This window comes from Vanellus vanellus (assembly GCF_965231255.1).
Source record: "Vanellus vanellus genome assembly, chromosome: 2".
Classification (NCBI taxonomy): Eukaryota; Metazoa; Chordata; class Aves; order Charadriiformes; family Charadriidae; genus Vanellus; species Vanellus vanellus.
In genome coordinates, this window is record NC_138906.1 from 169,857,713 (window position 1) to 169,875,142 (window position 17,430).

Here is a 17,430-nt window from a genome sequence, read left to right on the forward strand (position 1 = left end):
ATTAATCGCCACTTAAGCAAAAGAGGGGAAAGCCAAGCTTTCTAGGAGGGGACACGAATAGGGTCATGGTAGCTGGTGTTCGTCCCCACCAGCAGAATGCTCTCCTTGAGCGTGGGGTGAGCTCAAAGAGCACTGCCCGTGGACAGCTTTCCTCCAGAGCATCCCTTCCAAGTGCTGGGTGGGTACAATTCACGGAATCACAGAATCCCAGAATGGTCAGGGTTGGAAGGGACCTCTGGAGCTGCCCCAGTGCCACCCCCCCGCCAGAGCAGGGGCACCTACAGCAGTGGCACAGGACACCTCCAGGCGGGTTTGGAATGGCTCCAGAGGGGGAGACTCCCCCACCTCTCTGGGCAGCTGTGCCAGTGCTCTGCCGCCCCCACAGGAGAGAAGTCCCTCCTCAGGTTGAGATGGAACTTCCTAAGGTCAAGTTTGTGCCCGTTCCCTCTTGTCCCGTCACTGGGCACCACTGAACAAAGACCGTTCCCATCCCTCGGCACCCTCCCTTGAAGGATTGATAAGCGTTGATAAGACCCCCCCTCAGTCTTCTCTTCTTCAGACTAAAAAGCCCCACGTCCCTCAGCCGTTCCTCATCAGAAAGATGCTCCAGTCCCCTCATCATCTTTGTAGCCCTTTGCTGGACCCTCTCCAGCAGTTCCCTGTCCTTCTTGACCCTGGGGAGCCCCGAACTGGCCACAGTGCTCCAGATGTGGCCTCCCCAGGGCAGAGCAGAGGGGGAGGATGACCTCCCTCCACCTGCTGGCCACACTCTTCTTGATGCCCCCCCAGGATGCCATTGGCCTTCTTGGCCACCAGGGCACATTGCTGGCTCATGGGCATCCTGTTGTCCACCAGGACTCCCAGGTCCCTTTCCACAGAGCTGCTCTCCAGCAGGTCAGCCCCCGACCTGTACTGATGCATGAGGTTATTCCTCCCCAGGTGCGGCACCCCACACTAATTCCTTCTCTGTAGGCAGGAGAAGTGAGGAAGAGCGGAAGGGAGCGTGATTTGGCGGTCCTGGATCTGCTCTTCGGTTTGGAAATGGGGTTTGCGGGTGCCTTCTCGGCTCAAGCGTGCTTCGGTGGGAGCCGAGCCTTCATCCAGGCGACCTTCGAGCGGTGACGGGGACGTGGAGCGGTGACGGGGACACGCAGCGGCGAGAGGGACACGCCACTCTCTACCCCGAGCGTTTTCGGTTTTTTTTCTGCGCCCGGGGGTTAGCGATTCGGCACTGATGGGTTCTGACCCGCCGCCAGCTGGGTGGCGGTGCCGATTAACGAGCTGCAATCAGAGACGGGAGGGGACGATGCAGGTTTTGGGGACGGCGGCCTCCCCCCGCCAGCTGGCCGATGCCCGCGGCCGCCCAAGCAATTAAAAGATTAAATTTCACTGCGGTTAGCGCACATGACCCGTTTGCATCAGCGCGTGCTTTGCCGCAGGAGGTGCCTCCCCGTCTTCCCCACCCCAACTTGACCGCCCGTAAAAACCCACCGCCAGCCCCGGCCCCCCCTTCCCCCCCAATCGATTCCAGCCGGGGGAAGCTAATTAGCAGCTTTGCTTAATTAGCTGAGGGTGGACTTCCTTCTGGAAGAACGGGTCTCAAGTGCCTTCTGTCCGGGGGCTGCCAAGCGAGATGGAGAGAGGAACCGGCACAGCCTGGGGTGGGTTTTTCTTTTTAACCGTGTGAGTGCCGCGTGCACGGAGCTCCGGCGCTCGTTAAGCTTCTCCAAAGCTTCGCTGGTAGCTCTTCTTTGGATGGACCAAGGCTGAGACAGATCCCAGAGGGTGCAAAGGGCGTTGGTGGTGGGACGATGGTGGGCAGCACCCATGGCACTGGGGAGGTCACCCGGAAGCCCAACGCTGGTGTCTACCTCTGGATGGCTCAGAGGGTCACACATGTGGTCCCTCATGCGAATGGGAAGACTCTTGAGGTTCCTCTGCCTGAAGTGACCAAGATCTGGGCGGGGGGGGAGGTGTCCACAGGCCAGACACCTCTTTCTGATGCTCCACGACAGGTTTTGGGGAAAGGCTGGTGCTCCAGCACCCTTGGCCAGGTTGCAAAGGGATGGGGGAATCTCTCGTCTCCCCACGGGCTCATGCCACTGCTGAGGTGGCGATTGCGAAACGAGCTGGCACCCAACCAGAGCTTTAAAGTCTCCCATCGCAGAAAGTGGTGCGGGCTGAGCCCTCAAGCGCTTCCACCAGAGCAGCGCTGTCCCAGCTCCTCCGGATCCAGCCCTGGGATCCAGCCGCTTCTAAACAACGTTCGTGAAATGATCCTGGAGGCTTCGCAGTCGGGTGGGCGATCAGGTCTCCGAGCCCAACAGCCCTCTCGGGTCCTTCCAACCCTCTCCTCCTCATCAAGTCTTGCATTGGTTCCCACAGGTTTTTCTCAAAGCCATGGTTAAGTGCATGTTGCCTCCTTCAAAGGCCAAGATAAGAGGTGGGCAGACAGTGTGCTTGGCAGAGGGACAGAAGACGGAGTTACGCAACGTGTCTGTAGGTCTCTGGTGGCTGAGGAAGCTTGGTGAGACCTTGGCTGTGTCTTGCTCCCTTCTGGGCATGTGTCCACTCGCTTCCATCACCTCCTCCCTTCTGGCTGGGCAGGGAGAAGCTGGAGGACTTACAGATGTTTGGACAAAGTGTGGGAGCAGGGTGGCTTTTGAGGGCACAGCTGTCCTGGCGTGAAGGTTGGGTACAGGCAGATGGAGAGGCAAGAGGTTGGCTGATGGGGAAGGGGTCCTGTGGGCTTCAGCTGGGAGACCACCCTCATCCATGGCATCATCTTCTCCAAGTGCAGCTTTGGGGTTCAGCTGCCTGGGTCACCCCAGGAGCTGCAGCAGCATCTTCAGGAGCAGGCAAGGATTTTTCCGCTTCCTTGACAGCGCTGGCTCGGCGCTTCCGGCCAACAATCGCTATGAGAGATTTTCTAATATAATGAAGATTAGTGGGTGTCGTTAAGAGGATGACGTCTTGCTCCGTCTGTCTAGGAGGCATTTGTAGGAAAGCCCTTGCTTCCAAATCCCATTGAGATGGGCAATTACGGTAACCGTTCTTAACCCTTTCCTCTTTATTTCTTCTGGTTTGTGGTCCCTGGAGACCAATTGCTTCACGTTCTCATTTTTCCTCCTATGGTTCTGTTGAGAGGGTTGAACTTTTTGCTAAGCCGTGTAGTGGGTTTTGTCAAGAAGTCTGTTTGTTTGTGGGACAAATCCCAGGTCTCCGTCATCATCCCGTGCTTGTGTTGGCCAGTCAATGGATGGAGGGTCCAAGGCCCCTAGAGCTGGTCTTCAGATCCAAGACCTTCAACTCGCTCCTCTGAATTTGTCTCCTCTCCCAGCGCTCAGCTGCTCTGCTCCTCTGACCCTCTTTGTTCCATACTGCTCATCGGGTGGATGTCGTGTACCACGTGCAGGTGGTCAGGGCTTTGCGGCCACCAAGAAGACACTGGAGCTTCATGGTTGAGGGAAACGCAGCGTGCCGGACATGGAGCACAGCAGCAAAGCGTTAATGATCCTCTTCTCCCCTTCTGCTGCCTGGGAAGCAGGAGGTTCATTACTTGGAGATTTGCCAAGAGCAGAAGAACTAGACCCAAAAATATACCCCAGTCCCTGCTGTAACCTTCTCTGCTCTGGAAGAAGGTGAGAAATCTGTTCGTTTGAGTGTGTGGTGTCCAGCTCTTAGGGACACTTCCAGTTTGGCCTGGCTGCTGTGTTTGATCTGTAATTCTTGGGTCAGATGTGGAAGCAGAGGTGATCAGTGGATTGTTCTCCAGCGGTTTACAGATAGGATGTCCAATCCATGGCCAGGGAGGAATGGATCTTGTTTCTGCTGGGAACATGTTGGGAGAGCAGGACAGCAGCTGCTTCATCTGCAGGGGATCCCTGTGATGCTCTTGAGGTGGTCTTCCTCAATTTGTCCTGAACCTTCTCAGGCAGGAGAGTTTAAAGAGGTCTTTGATCTTCTCATGGTCTTCAGCACCTCATGGTCAACAGGAGTCACTTCATAGCTGACTGTGTAGCCAAGCAAGTATGGAAGTGAGGAGAGGTTTGGGGTTGGCTTCCAAAAGACCTGGTACCATCTCTCTGATAGCTCCACAGAGCCTCGTGTGGCCCATCAGGCACCTGAAGTTTAGGAGCTGGTTGTGTGTTCGTCCTGGGCGACCTCTGTTTTGAGATATGGCTGCAGTTCGCCAACTTCCTACAGTTCTCCTTATCTCTTGGCTGTCACACGGGTTGTGTGCTCCAGATGTTGCTAGATTCATTCTCCAGCCATGGGAGTGTTCAGTGTCCAACTCTTGTACCGACCATGTTCAGCCCTTCTCCAGCTGGTTGTTGGTGCAGTAGTGCCTTCACATGGATGTAGGGAATAGGTTTAATTCGCACTGTGGGCAAAGAGGTTATGTGAAGCCATGTGCCAAATTCGGTAGACTTGTAGGAGCTTGGAAGAAGCCTGGGACAGAGGTGAGGAGCCACCACACCAGACTTTGAACGCGGCTTCTTCCACCTGACCGTGCGCTGGGTATGTGGGAACAAATGCAGCCGTGACACTGCGGAAATAAAGATCTCCAACCCCTTCTGGTTGCAACCTCTGGATTCATCCAAGCTTCCCGAGGAACCCCGTACCCCGGAGCCATCCTGGGGATGGGACCTCAACATCTCTGGGCTGAAGCTCCCTTCGCCGCTGGTGTCAATTTTAGCCAAGGCGGCTGCGAGGCCACATTCCTTTTCCAAGGATGACAAAGATGCATCTCAAGTGTGCCGACAGACATGTGCTGGCCGACGAGACACCTGCCCACCAGAAGCAGCGTGGTGGCCACCCCAGCTGTCCCGCGCGGGGACACGTGCTGCTGCCAGCTGCTCGATTTATCCCCCGCCTCGTTCTGCTCAGGCTTCATCGGTCACGACTACGAGTTAAGACCACAGCTTAAGCCTTTTCTGTAAATAAACGTGCCCGTTCCTGATATTTAGAGGTAAATCTGTTGCCTGGTTTCTTTAGAAGTAATGAGGAGGCGCAGACCTAATACCAGTGGTTCCTTGGAGAACCGTGAGATTAATCCCGTATTTTGGAGCAAAATTGAAGAAGAGCTTGGAGAGTTCATCGCTCTTCTTGGGCGTGCTGGGACCTCTGCCCCAGGTCAAAGTCTCCACGGGGCAGAAGGGAGGCAAACTCAGTCTCTTCTGCCCCGTGCAACTAAAGCTGAAAGTCCTCCTGTCTGACGGCTTCATTTTTGAGGAGCTGGAGCGTCCTTCTGGAACTTGCACTTTTTCCATGCTCAGCCAAACACCAGACTGTGGTCTTGCTTTGAAGAGTCCTCATCCTCAGCGTGAGCCGGGTAACTTATCTCAAATGCGCACGTGTTGTGCCCAAGTGATGGACCTGTAGCGTCCCTCTAAGCCAAGAGCAACACTTCTTGCTGGAGGGTTTCCAGCAAACAGCCAAGCTCCAGCTTCCAGGACTTGTTCTTCAAAGCCAACGTGCTGCTGATGGCAGCAGTATCTGGTGGCTCGCGCGCAAACTGGGGCAGCAGGTCTAGCTTGGTTCCACGGCCAAAAGCTTTTCTCTAAGAGAAGGAGCTGCTCAATCAGCCTTCCCGCAGCCGTGGTAGCAATCGGCAGCTTCAAAGTCACCCATCTCTTGGGATTGGTCTCCACGGGTGGAGGTGAGCCTAGGGGAGGAATGACCTGGCACGTTGCCCCAACACCCAGCATCTAGGCTTGGAGACTGATCTTGTCGTAGGCCTTGGTAGGTGGCCGTTCACGTCCCAGAGCCTGGTCAAAGGCACGGGAGAGGTCTTAGAGTCATCAAATGGTTTAGGTTGGAAGGGACCTTAAAGATCATCGAGTTCCAGCCCTCCCTGCCATTGGGGGGAGGGGGCTGGGGGTGGTTCTTCTGGTGGGGAAGAGCTGGAGAAGGTGGCACCAGGCTGCAGACTGAGCCCGGGGGGTGTTTCGTAGCAGGGATGAATGATTCAAGTTGGAAATACCAAGAGGGTGAAGGGCTTCGGCTTAGCGAACGGGGAGGGCTGCGCTCCGCTCCGGGGCATGTGAAATCAGCTCGGGTTAGGCAAGAGCTAAAAATCACCATTGTGGGAACTTGTTGTCATGCTTACGGAGACAAAGAAAGCGGATCCCCTATTGATCTGCTATTTAGGGAAATGTCACTTCTGGTCTCTTTGTATTTCGCAGCTAATTCCTCGTAATGATAAAGGCTTCTCTGTGCGCCCTTCTCCGCGTTCCCTCCTCCCTCTCCAAGAAAAAGAAAAATCTCGCCTTGTTTCGGTGACATTTGGGTTTCGGAAAACAGGCTATTTTGGGCGATTGGTTTAATCGTACATCTGAGATGGGGCGAGCAGCCCCGATTGCCTCCTGGGGATCTGGCGTTCGGCTTCCCGCAGGCATCCGTTCCCCTCCGTGCGCGGCGCCTTGGCGTGCCGTGCCGGTCTCGGCTGCCAGGATGGGTTGTGTTGTGGATATGCCAGCTTGGCAGACCCCGATCATGGGCATCCTCCTGGTCGGTTCCTAATGAGACCGATCCCGAAGGGCTCATTGGAGACCCCTTGGCCACCATGGCTTGTCCCTGCGTAGCTTGAGAGCTTGCTGAGGACAAACCAAGAGAACGAGGTGGGGGGCTGTGGCCAGGTGTGGCAGGTAACCGAAGCTAATGAAGACCTTCAACATGGTCAACCTGACCTTCAGCATGGTCAGCCTGACCTTCAACAATGAGCGAGCAGCCCACAGCTCGCCAGGAACAGCCATCCGAGCTCGTTTCAGCATTTGCTTATTAGCTAGAGCCCACAAAATCCCTTTGGTGTGGATTCTTGGCCCTCCCCAACGCAGGGTCTACGGGGTGGGCTGCAGACCTGCCCTACCACGTCACGCTCCACTCAACGTGATGTTCAGAAACCGCTGCTGTTTCACCGGAAAACGGTGGCTTTCGTCATCTTGGTGGGGGCTTTCCCCCTCGCTGCTGAAAAAAGGGTGGCTGAAAAATTCCGTGCTATTGAATGGGGGGGGCGGGGAGGAATGGGAAGGCTCATTATCTCTCTCTTGTCTTGATTCAGCTTCCGCTGCTGCTAATTAGAGCGGATGCCATGGGAGCAGCTTTTCGGAGAGAGGAGGAGTTAGCGGCGCGCTCGGGCAGCGAACGTGGGAGATGTCGCACGTAGAGATGCGGTGTTGCGGGGCTGAAGCTCTAAAAGCGATCTGACAGCGCCGTCCAGAGAAAAGGGATCGGGCGGTTCGTGAGCGTTGGAGCCTCCTCCTTTTCATTAAAAAAAAAAAATAATAATTAAAAAAATTGTATTTTGACAGGGCGGCTTTTGCTTGCCTTGGTCACAGGGATCAATCCTTCGGTAATATTGTAGTTGGAGAATGAAATCATTGTGCGCGAGGAGCCTTGTGAGACCTTGGACGCCCTTCAACCGAGCTTTGCGGTCAACAGTGATGGGCAGAAGGTTGGGCTTCAGCCTTCCCATCACACTGAATTTGCCCCAACAAGACCGAGCCTGATGTTCGGCTTCCAGGACACTCCACAGCTCACGTTGCATCCGTTAAATGGTCCTCCTGGTCCCACCGCTGGTATTTAGCAGGAGACAGAAAACAGAGGGCAGCTATGACGCCATCCGGTTGGTGGTGGTGCTGCACCTTCTCCATGGTTCCTCCATGGATGGGTTCTCCTACCCAGAGCAAACACTAAGTCCCAGATCATCCTGGGAAGAGGTTGGCAGGTTGCGGAGCTGGTCTCCTGCCACGCTTCTCCATCCCGAACTGTCAGCCCCCCCCACCCCATTGCCCCACCGGGAGCGGTGGGTGACATCTGGTGCCCATGAGTACAGGCAGCGAGGCCAGTCCATCTCCTCCCGATCCCCACGAGCGTAAAACCCGTTCAGACTGCAGTTCTTCTTGGGTTTCCCCATCGGAGAGATGCATCAGCCCATCCCAACCGAAGCAAAGGGAGGACGAGAGAGGGAGACCTGCGGGCGCAGTAAGCGAAGGTGAAGAGGAGAGGAAGGAGGACCTTGAAGGATGAGAAACGCATGCCAAAACGAAAGCCCGAGGGTGCTCCCTGCTGTGCCAGGCCGGTGTTACACCTGGAGAGCTCAGCCCAAACCATGTCCTGCCCCATCCAGACCATTGCCAGTCTGGCCCAGTCTGGATTTGACCACAGAAACTTTCCTTTCACCAGCGTTGAACCAGTTTAGCTTCACCAAGGTCCATGGAGAGGTTGGGAAACTCAGGCCTGGTGCTCACACTTCTTTCCAAAAAAAAAAAAACCATTTTATTGCAGATTTCATCTCGCTCACACTGATTTCGGTAGGAATTGGGTTTGACCGTATCTGCAGGTTTCTTAAAAAATGAAGTCCGAGGAGGACGTGAGATTTCCAGGCGTGTAGATAAGGATGGGAAGAGAGGTTGCAAGTGTAGAAGAAGGGCTGGAGAGACCACGGTGGGGTTGGGAAACACCTGCGGTGACCCCTAAAGTCGTAAAAGCCGTACGCCAGGAGCACTTGAGCAGGAATTTAAAATATCCGGCACAATCTAAGCTCCGGGGTATTTATATACGCTGTAAGCGTATAATTCTGTACATACAAATTTGGGGGAACAGCAATACTTGCCCATGAAGAGCAATGAAGTCTTAGGATGGGGGGCGGGAGGGGATTTTAGCCTGTCTTCCCATCCCTTAATTTAGCTGTAAATCGGCAAAAAGTCGAGTTTTCTGGCGGTTTTTGTATGATTGTCGAGGCTGGGTGGCTCTCCTAAGGACAGTTCCCGAGCTGGAAAATTTAGGAGGCATCATGGGAGGCTTCCATCTGATCTTCTGGGCTTGCCGCGGAGAGCGGGCAGGCTCTTATTCTTATTTTTTTCCGGCTGCCCACCTCTGCAAGGAGATTATTTGCGTCGTGGGAGCGGCGTTGGGCAGCGTGCCAGGTACAAGGGAGGGGGTTTTTTTTGTCGTTTTTTTCTTTTTTTTTTTTTTTTTTTCTGCCGCCGCCGGCTCATCGCTGACCCCGGGGTTTCGCAGCGGGATGCGCTCGGCGGCCGCCCATCCCCGGCTGAGCCGGCGGTACCCAACTGGGAGGAGATGGGGAAGGAGGCGGTGGTGAGGGATGGGGGGGGAAGGATGCAGCGCTGCATCCCTCATCCCCATCCCCGGGGAAATTGCAGTGGGTCCAGTTTAGCACCGGATTCAGGTTGGGGGTGGAAAAAAAAAAACCTTAAAGCTCAGGAGGGTGGTGAAGAGGCGCGGGAGGAGATGCGCCCGGCTCCCGCGGCCGGGGGAGGAAGGTGAGGAAGAGCGGGGACGGTGGGGAGGGTTGCGTGGCGGGGCGGCGGTGGGGTACCCCGGCGATCCACCCCAGTGGATGCAAGCCCCGATGCGTTCACAGGACGTTGGAAACCAATATATTTGAATTAATGATTCAAATTAAGGGCTTTTCCCCCCTCTCCCCACACCGAGAGGGGAAAAAACCCATTTAATCCCGGCGCTAAATTGCAGTCGTCATCTGCAAAGTCGAAATAACAGCGGGACGAGCAAACCTACGTTGGAAAAATGTGTGTATTTAGGTAGGTTTTGTGCACGTTGTCGCTTTTACGTCTCCGTTGGAGGAGCGTTGCGGTGTCATTCCTTTAACAGCCCAAACGACGCCGTTAAAATAATTGCACTTAAGCCCAGCTGTGCCCGGCGCTTTTTTATTCGCTTTTTTCGTGAGTCCCCAGCTGATTTAACGGAGCCGCACTAAAAGGCGTCGCAGCCCAAATCACGAAGGATTTGGCTCGCCGTTGGTGGGTTTTAAGGTCAATAAGAGCTGCGGATGGTCCCGATTGTTGCCGGCATCGCAATAATTCGATTTCAACGTCGGGGATGGCGGAGACGCGGTGGGGGATGAGGATGGGTTACATCTCTCCGGTTAAACCCAACTGGAAGTAAAAGCAATTCTTGGTGGAGGGAGACGGGGATTTCTCTTCTCACCTCTGTCGTTGACTTCCCAAAGGCTGGAAGAAGTTCGGGGAAGGGGTTGTCTGAGCAGGCGGGGAGATTTCAGAGCAGAAATCGCTCGTGTGGTTCGGAAAAAATCCTCCCCTGAATGAAGGCAGCGATTCAGCCCGCGGAAATCACGCGAATTTGCCAAAATGAGTTGATTTCGCCGGTAGATTAGAGGGATTTGGGAAGGGGTTTGTGGTGGAAACCTACTGGGGAGCCGGAAGGCGAATCTTGCCTTCCCCAGCAAGGAGAAAATAGCGAAGGGAAACCGGGTGCCAAGCCGCAGATAACGGAAATACTTGGAATTTCTGGAGGATCTCGTGTGCCAGGAGGGTGGGAAAGCCGCGGCGGGGATCGCTCGCCTCTCCAGCAGCGCCGGTTTTGATTTCTCGGAGGGGGGGGGCAGCGAGCTGCTGGTGGGCACGGGTGGCTGCAGAGATTTCGCCACAAAAAAAAAAAAAAAAGACGTTGTGCAAACAGTCCTTTTTGCAGGTAGAAAATTCAATTTAGTCCGGAGCGATGCTTTTCTAGCGTTTAGCAATAATCCAGGGCGCTGCGGTGGAGCTTTCAGGTTTATTGGTTGCTGTTACTTAATATTTTGATTGAAAGCGCTGCCTTGGCTCGGCGATTTGACGGGCAGGGCTGCTTCCCCAGGTTGTTTTGGGGTTGTTTTGTGTTGTTTTTTTTTTTTTATTCGTGTCCGCTGTTGCCAGACGCGGGCTGCAAATCCGGGGATTAAGAGGTGCTTTCACCTGGTGTCACAGAGTCACGGAGTGGTGGGGGTGGGAAGGGACCTCTGGAGCTCCCCCAGTGCCACCCCCCGCCAGAGCAGGGGCACCTCCAGCGGTGGCACAGGACACCTCCAGGCGGGTTTGGAGTGGCTCCAGAGGGGGAGACTCCCCCCCTCTCTGGGCAGCTGTGCCAGTGCTCTGCCATCCACACAGGAGAGAAGTCCCTCCTCAGGTTGAGATGGAACTTCCTAAGGTCAAGTTTGTGCCCATTCCCTCTTGTCCCATCACTGGGTACCACTGGAAAAAGACTGTTCCCATCCCCCCAACACCCTCCCTTGAAGGACTGATAAGCGTTGATGAGACCCCCCCTCAGTCTTCTCTTCTCCAGACTAAAAAGCCCCAAGTCCCTCAGCCTTTCCTCATCAGAGAGATGCTCCAGTCCCCTCATCATCTCTGTAGCCCTTTGCTGGACCCTCTCCAGCAGTTCCCTGTCCTTCTTGACCCGGGGAGCCCCAAACTGGCCACAGTGCTCCAGATGTGGCCTCCCCAGGGCAGAGCAGAGGGGGAGGATGACCTCCCTCGCCCCACCGGCCACACTCTTCTTGATGCAGAAGAGTGAAAACACCTGGATTTAGGATGGGATTCGTGTCCGTGTGGGGACAGTGGAGGATCCGAAGGGTGTTCCTCTGCAGAGCATCGCTTGGTGCTCATCCCTCGGTGCTTTGTGGTACCCACAAAGGTTTTCAGCGTGGAGGTTGGGAGCTGTTGGGGTGGGGAAAGGGCACGGGACCAGGTGGCTCTTCATTGCGGAGCTGCTCTTGATCTGCAGCTCTCCCTCCTTCTTCCCGGTGCTCCTCTGCTGCCGAAAACCCGTGGGTGATGGCAGGAGAGGGCGAATGTCCGTGCAAGAGGAGGAGTCGTTGGAAAACCTACCGGCGTTGCTGCAAAACCTTCTCCGTCGATGCCGATGAAGTGCCCGCAGCTGCGGATCCGGGCTCTGCACTTTGGGAATTGGGGGAACGCCACATTTCAGGGTGTCAGGGGAAGATGTCCCCCCAGGTTTCCCTGGTTTTATCTCCTTACTCAGGTGCTGGTGTCCCCTCCTTTTAGCAGAAATGCCAGCAGGTTGATCTCCTGTAGCTTTGGAGATGTCTTGCTCTTTTGCAAGTAACTTCACCGATACGGGAGAACGGTCGCGCATCCCCATCGTCCTCTGGCCTTTGTGGTCCAGCTGGTGTCACCTCAGTGTATCTGAAGGGCTTTGGGGACACCTTCTGTGTGTCCTGCTCTACCAGAGTTGCCCACGGAAGCGGGAGGAGATGGGTTTCGGTGGCAGCAAGGTGACACGCTGACGGGAGCTTGTGCCGCTCCGGCTGAGTGTCATGGAATCATAGAATCATAGAATGGTTTAGGTTGGAAGGAACCTTGGGGATCTTCCAGTTCCAACTCCCTGCCCTGGGTAGGGATACCTCCCACTAGACCAGGTCGCTCAAAGCCCCATATGCTTAAGTTTCATGGGAAAGCCAGCACTGAAAGCATCAAAAAGGATGGGAGGAACCCAGGACTGGTGACACGCAGCCCCGTGGCATGAGCTGGAGTGTCCTGATCCAGCAGCTCCGCTGCATTGCTCCCGGTCTGATTGCCCAGGTTCCTGCCCAGCCTTGGTCCGATTATCCATCCCTTCTTCTTCTGGTCCATCATCCTCAAGATGCAAGTCCTCATCTGTCCTGGTGGCTGCTCAACCGTGGTCCTAACCAGTGGCATAAGCCAGAGAGGAGGTGACGAGGGTGTGCTGGGTACCCCGGGGTGGGTTCTGTGACCCAGCCTGTAATTACCGCAATTATTGACCATGGCGAAAATAAATGAGTGTCCTCCATGGTTGGATAGTTGATGAAGGAAGAGGAGACCTCGGTTAGAATCCATGCAGCAGTGAGAAGGTCATTTGTTGCTGGTGGGATCGTAATCCCTTCTTGCCCACTGGCATCACGCCGGCGCCACACACGCCGCCCCGGTCCTTTCAGTGCTGCTGGGATGACATCTGCCCGTTAATGATGGAGCAAGGAGGGGATGAAATCGGTCCTTGGCGTTCTCCGTAGCGCGTCTATCTTCTCACCTCACTCATCGGTTTAGCTTGTTGATGCTGGGCCATGCAGCCAACCGTTTCTTGGCGTTTCTGACCTAGCAAGGCTTTCCCTCGTCACCCTGCCCTGATAGTTTGTGCTCTCCGGGACATGCTGCTACGGTTGTGGAGAGAGTTTCAGTTGTGGAAGGGCTCGATGATGTTAAGATCCAACAACCAGTCTGGAGGGACCAGGAGGGACCCAAACTCATGCAGGTCACCAGAGGCAAGAAGCTGGCAGAAGGCTCAAGTCCTCGGGAGCTCGGAAGGCTGCGGCGGAAAGGAAAGGAAGAAATTGTTCCCAACATCCCCCGGAGAGAGGACAAAGTCGTGGGCAAGCAACAAGCAGGGTGCCGGGAGGTGGTGGAGCCTCATGCGGGGAGATATTTATATATGCCTCTTTGTGGGCATTTTTCTGCAAAACTCAGTAATTGGACTCACTCCACCTTTTTCTGAAGGACAGAAAGGACAAGTGGCTGCGAAAAAAAATAAAAAAAAAACAACTGGGAACGAGAGAGGAATGAACTGGGAGAGCAGCAGCCTGTGCTCCCAGACGTGTCGCAGACGGTGCCTCCGGTACGTTCCGTGCCAGCGGGGGACTCGGCGAGGAATTGGTAACACAATGTGCTTCCCTGTGCTTTGGAGACAGCAGCGAACTCCCGCTCGGATCCCTCCTGCGAGACGGGCGATGCTTTTGGCACCTCCATAAAAACCACCTCTGCTCTTCCTCCTGAGTGTCCCCTGCCTCGATGGCACCTCCCAAGGACTTAAAACATGGATTGAGCACGTTAAAATCCTCTCTGTTGGTTGGGGTGATCCATGTGCCACCCCGCTGCGCCAGGTCGTGCTGGAGAAGAAGAGCTTCTTGCAGAACCCCCCAACCAGTGGCCACGAAATCTTTTGGACGAGATGGAAAAGACTGGAGAGGACTGGGGTAGCAAAGAGGAAAATCAAGGTGTGGTCTTAGGCAGGTGTAGAAGTGGGGAAGACAACATGAGCTGGCCGGAGCTGGTGGCTCTGATGTCCTCTCAAAGAAAGAGCGAGCCATCTTCAACCTTCGGGACATGATGCAGAAGATCTCACTGTAGACGTGCTTCCACAAAAGCAGGGGAGAAGGTTTAATTCTTATTTAATGTGGTAACAAGGCATAAGGACAGGTCCATGAGATCCACTTAGAGCGGTGAGTGGTGAGAAGTCTGCATTGGGCAAGATGTCAAATGGGGTGGTTTTGGCACCGGAACTGGAGCCGAGGCTGGTGGGCTGCTCAGCATGACCTCTGAGAGCTGTGCTGGCGGTGGGGTGTCTGGAGATGGTGCGTGCTGCTAAAAAGGGGTGGGAAGGCCCTCTTATGGTGGGCACCAACCTCCCACATCTCTGAGATTTCGTGAGGAGAGGCTTCAGTGACCTGTAACCGATGAAAGCTGTCGGACGCTCCGACCTTCAGGTCACCAGGTTCAAGAGATCCAGTGTGGAGTTGGAAGTAACTCAGTCTCCTACCATCAACTGCTTCATGTGGATGGGAGCAGAAGCACGAGCCAACTCTTGGGCCAGCTCTTCATGGTGTGAGGTCACTGTATCCCTCATTGGAGATACCATGGGTTGGGACAACCCTGGAGAACGAACCTGAGCCGGGTGACAAGGCTGCAGCCAGTGGTGTCCGACTCCTGCCCTTCCCAACGGGCACATTTCCCACCAACGGGCTCCGTGGAGCACAGGAGAAGGGTTGGTCCCCAAAGGTCACCCGACGTTTGGGGGAGAACACGGTGGCGGGCAACGTCCCAAAAGAAGCGACAGTTGCCTTTGAGGCCGGAGCAGCGTAGACATGCCTAAGGCCGTCCCAAGCTTGGCTGAAGTTCTGCTCCTCTGAGTATTTTACACTTTATTTTGTGCGGAGGTGGTAACTTGAAGTCTTGGGTTGGTCCAAGCCTTGATGTCCACCCTCCTGTAGAGGGGCGGTTTTTCCACGGTGGATGATCTGCCAGCTGGGAGCTGCCCCAGGAGAGGTGGATTCGTTTGCGATGGGTTGAGTTTCTCCCCACCCCTTGGGCTTTCTTGCTCATCCCAAGACCCTGAGCAGCCCAGGTGGAACCCAACCAGCCTTGCCCAGATTGCACAGCTCCCCGCAACCCAATCCCAAGGAGTTAATCCTGCAGGGCCGAGATGATTCGGAGACTGTAATTATTTCTGCCTCTGGATTATTAATAAAGAGGAAAAAAAAAAAAAAAAACTCTTTGATCACTGCCGGTTTGCATAGGGTTGAAATGGAGAACTTACGGAGGTGCTGCTGGAGGATCGGTGATGGGAGACCCAGCTTTGCAGGACGCGTCATCATCCGGAGATGTTACCCACCAGGACTATCAAATGCCTTCACAAGAAGGTGGACTTCAGGTAGCGGTGAAGGAGGTCTCCTCCAGGCTCTGGTTGGAAGCTCCAAGGTTTTTTTACATGTGGATGAGATGGTCTCCAGTGAGCTCCTTGTGCGCTCAGCGTCTTTCCCTGTCTGAGCTTTCACCCCTGGTCACAGCAGGATTGCCACAGAAGCTGCCCGTTGGGTGGCGATTTGGGGATGACTATTCACGTCTCAGAATTGAGAAGGACCCCATAGACTCTTGTTCACACGCGCACGTTGTATGTGTGAAAACGGGCTCCACCAGGTGTTTTCCAGCCCGATGCCGCGCAGGTTTGGGGTTGCGCAACAGCAAGACGCTGTAGGATGCTCTGCGTTGAAAGACGTTCAGTGGACGTGTGCGGGGGCATCGTCGCATGGGACGTGACGTGGCTGAGGGATGCAGTGAGCTTCAGCATCGAGAAAAAGAAGCCGTGGGCATCTCCCACCACCGCTCCGGCTCCCACCTGCCTCTCCATGGGCACCGTGCGCATCTTCAGCAGATGTGCTGAGGTGCTCATCCCATCCAGAGGTGGCTGTAGGGGTGGGGGGGGGGTTTGGTGATGAAGGGGATGGAGTGCAGCTGCTGCTCTCATCTCCTGAGGTGCTTGTGCTCCATCCCTTTGGAGACCGAGATGTCCATGCACGGTGCGGGTTTAGGTAGGTGGCTAAGCTGTCCCTCCCCTCACAGACTCACAGAATGGTCAGGGTTGGAAGGGCCCTCTGGAGCTCCCCCAGTGCCACCCCCCGCCAGAGCAGGGGCACCTCCAGCAGTGGCACAGGACACCTCCAGGCGGGTTTGGAATGGCTCCAGAGGGGGAGACTCCCCCCTCTCTCTGGGCAGCTGTGCCAGTGCTCTGCCGCCCCCACAGGAGAGAAGTCCCTCCTCAGGTTGAGATGGAACTTCCTATGGTCAAGTTTGTGCCCGTTCCCTCTTGTCCTGTCACTGGGCACCACTGGAAAAAGACTGTTCCCATCCCCCCCGGCACCTCCCTTTAAGGATTTATCAGCATTGATGAGATCCCCCACTTCAGTCTTCTCTTCTCCAGACTAAAAAGCCCCACGTCCCTCAGCCTTTCCTCATCAGAAAGATGCTCCAGTCCCCTCATCATCTTTGTAGCCCTTTGCTGGACCCTCTCCAGCAGTTCCCTGTCCTTCTTGACCCGGGGAGCCCCAAACTGGCCACAGTGCTCCAGATGTGGCCTCCCCAGGGCAGAGCAGAGGGGGAAGATGACCTCCCTCCACCTGCTGGCCACACTCTTCTTGATGCCCCCCCAGGATGTCATTGGCCTTCTTGGCCACCGGGGCACATTGCTGGCTCAGACAGGCATGCCATGTCGGTACTCCGCTTCACTGCTACCAGAAGTAGCTGCCCCATGACTTTGGGGTACAAGGCAGTGGGGGTTCACATTTTAGGGGGGGGGCTGGGACATCTCTGCACAGGTCGGGGTCGTGTTTTCAAGGGGTGTCCCCCCCCTAACTGTGGACTCCCTCTGCGGCAGAGGGGGCGAAGTCTGACGTTTTTGGCCTTCAACTTCTTTTTGAGCGATGCTTGGGATTATTAATATTTTTTTCTTGTTTTTTTTTTTTATTTTTTAACGTAACCCGGCTCCGGCTGGGAACGGGAGGAGGGGGATAATCCCAGGCCGGGGCCTGGATGGAGGGGGGTGAGATGGGTTAATCCCGGCTGCTGCGAGGAACGACGGAAAGCGAGAAGAGGTGGGAGAGATGGGGCTGTGCGGTGGTGGCTTCTCCTTCTCGCTCTGGGATGGAGAACCCATCAAGGGGCCGGTCCCAGGGGGGGACGGTGGTGGGGTCAGTCCCCACTCCCTGCAAGGACTGTGTCCCCAAACACCCACGAGACTGTCACCCGATGTACATCTGCCCCAAGACTTGTCCCCAGCGGGTGGCCGTGCTGGCTCTTCCATCATTCTTTGGCTCCAAGAAGCACCAAGAAGAAGGGGAGGGCTGATTCAGGGCTGTCTCCTAGATGTGTGTTCCAAGATGTGCCATGGGCTTCTCGGGGCTTGGCTGTCCGACCTGCTCGTCCTTCGTGCACCCCGGGGGTTGCTGAGGTCTGTGAGAGCCAGGGAAGGCTGTGGGTCACCGCCAGTGCGTTGGGGACGGTGGCGATGCCCTGGTGTCTCCATCACCGCCATGCTCTTCACCTGATGGGAGAGGCTTGGGGTGCTTGGGCACATCCATCCTTT

General features: G+C 55.5%; 1 protein-coding gene across 1 annotated transcript in view; it reads left to right on the top strand.

Moving 5' to 3' along the window:
* The window catches only part of ARHGAP39 (Rho GTPase activating protein 39), a 174,886-nt gene that overhangs the window by 132,422 nt on the left and 25,034 nt on the right, over positions 1–17,430 (top strand). The gene's annotated exons all lie outside the window — the stretch shown is intronic.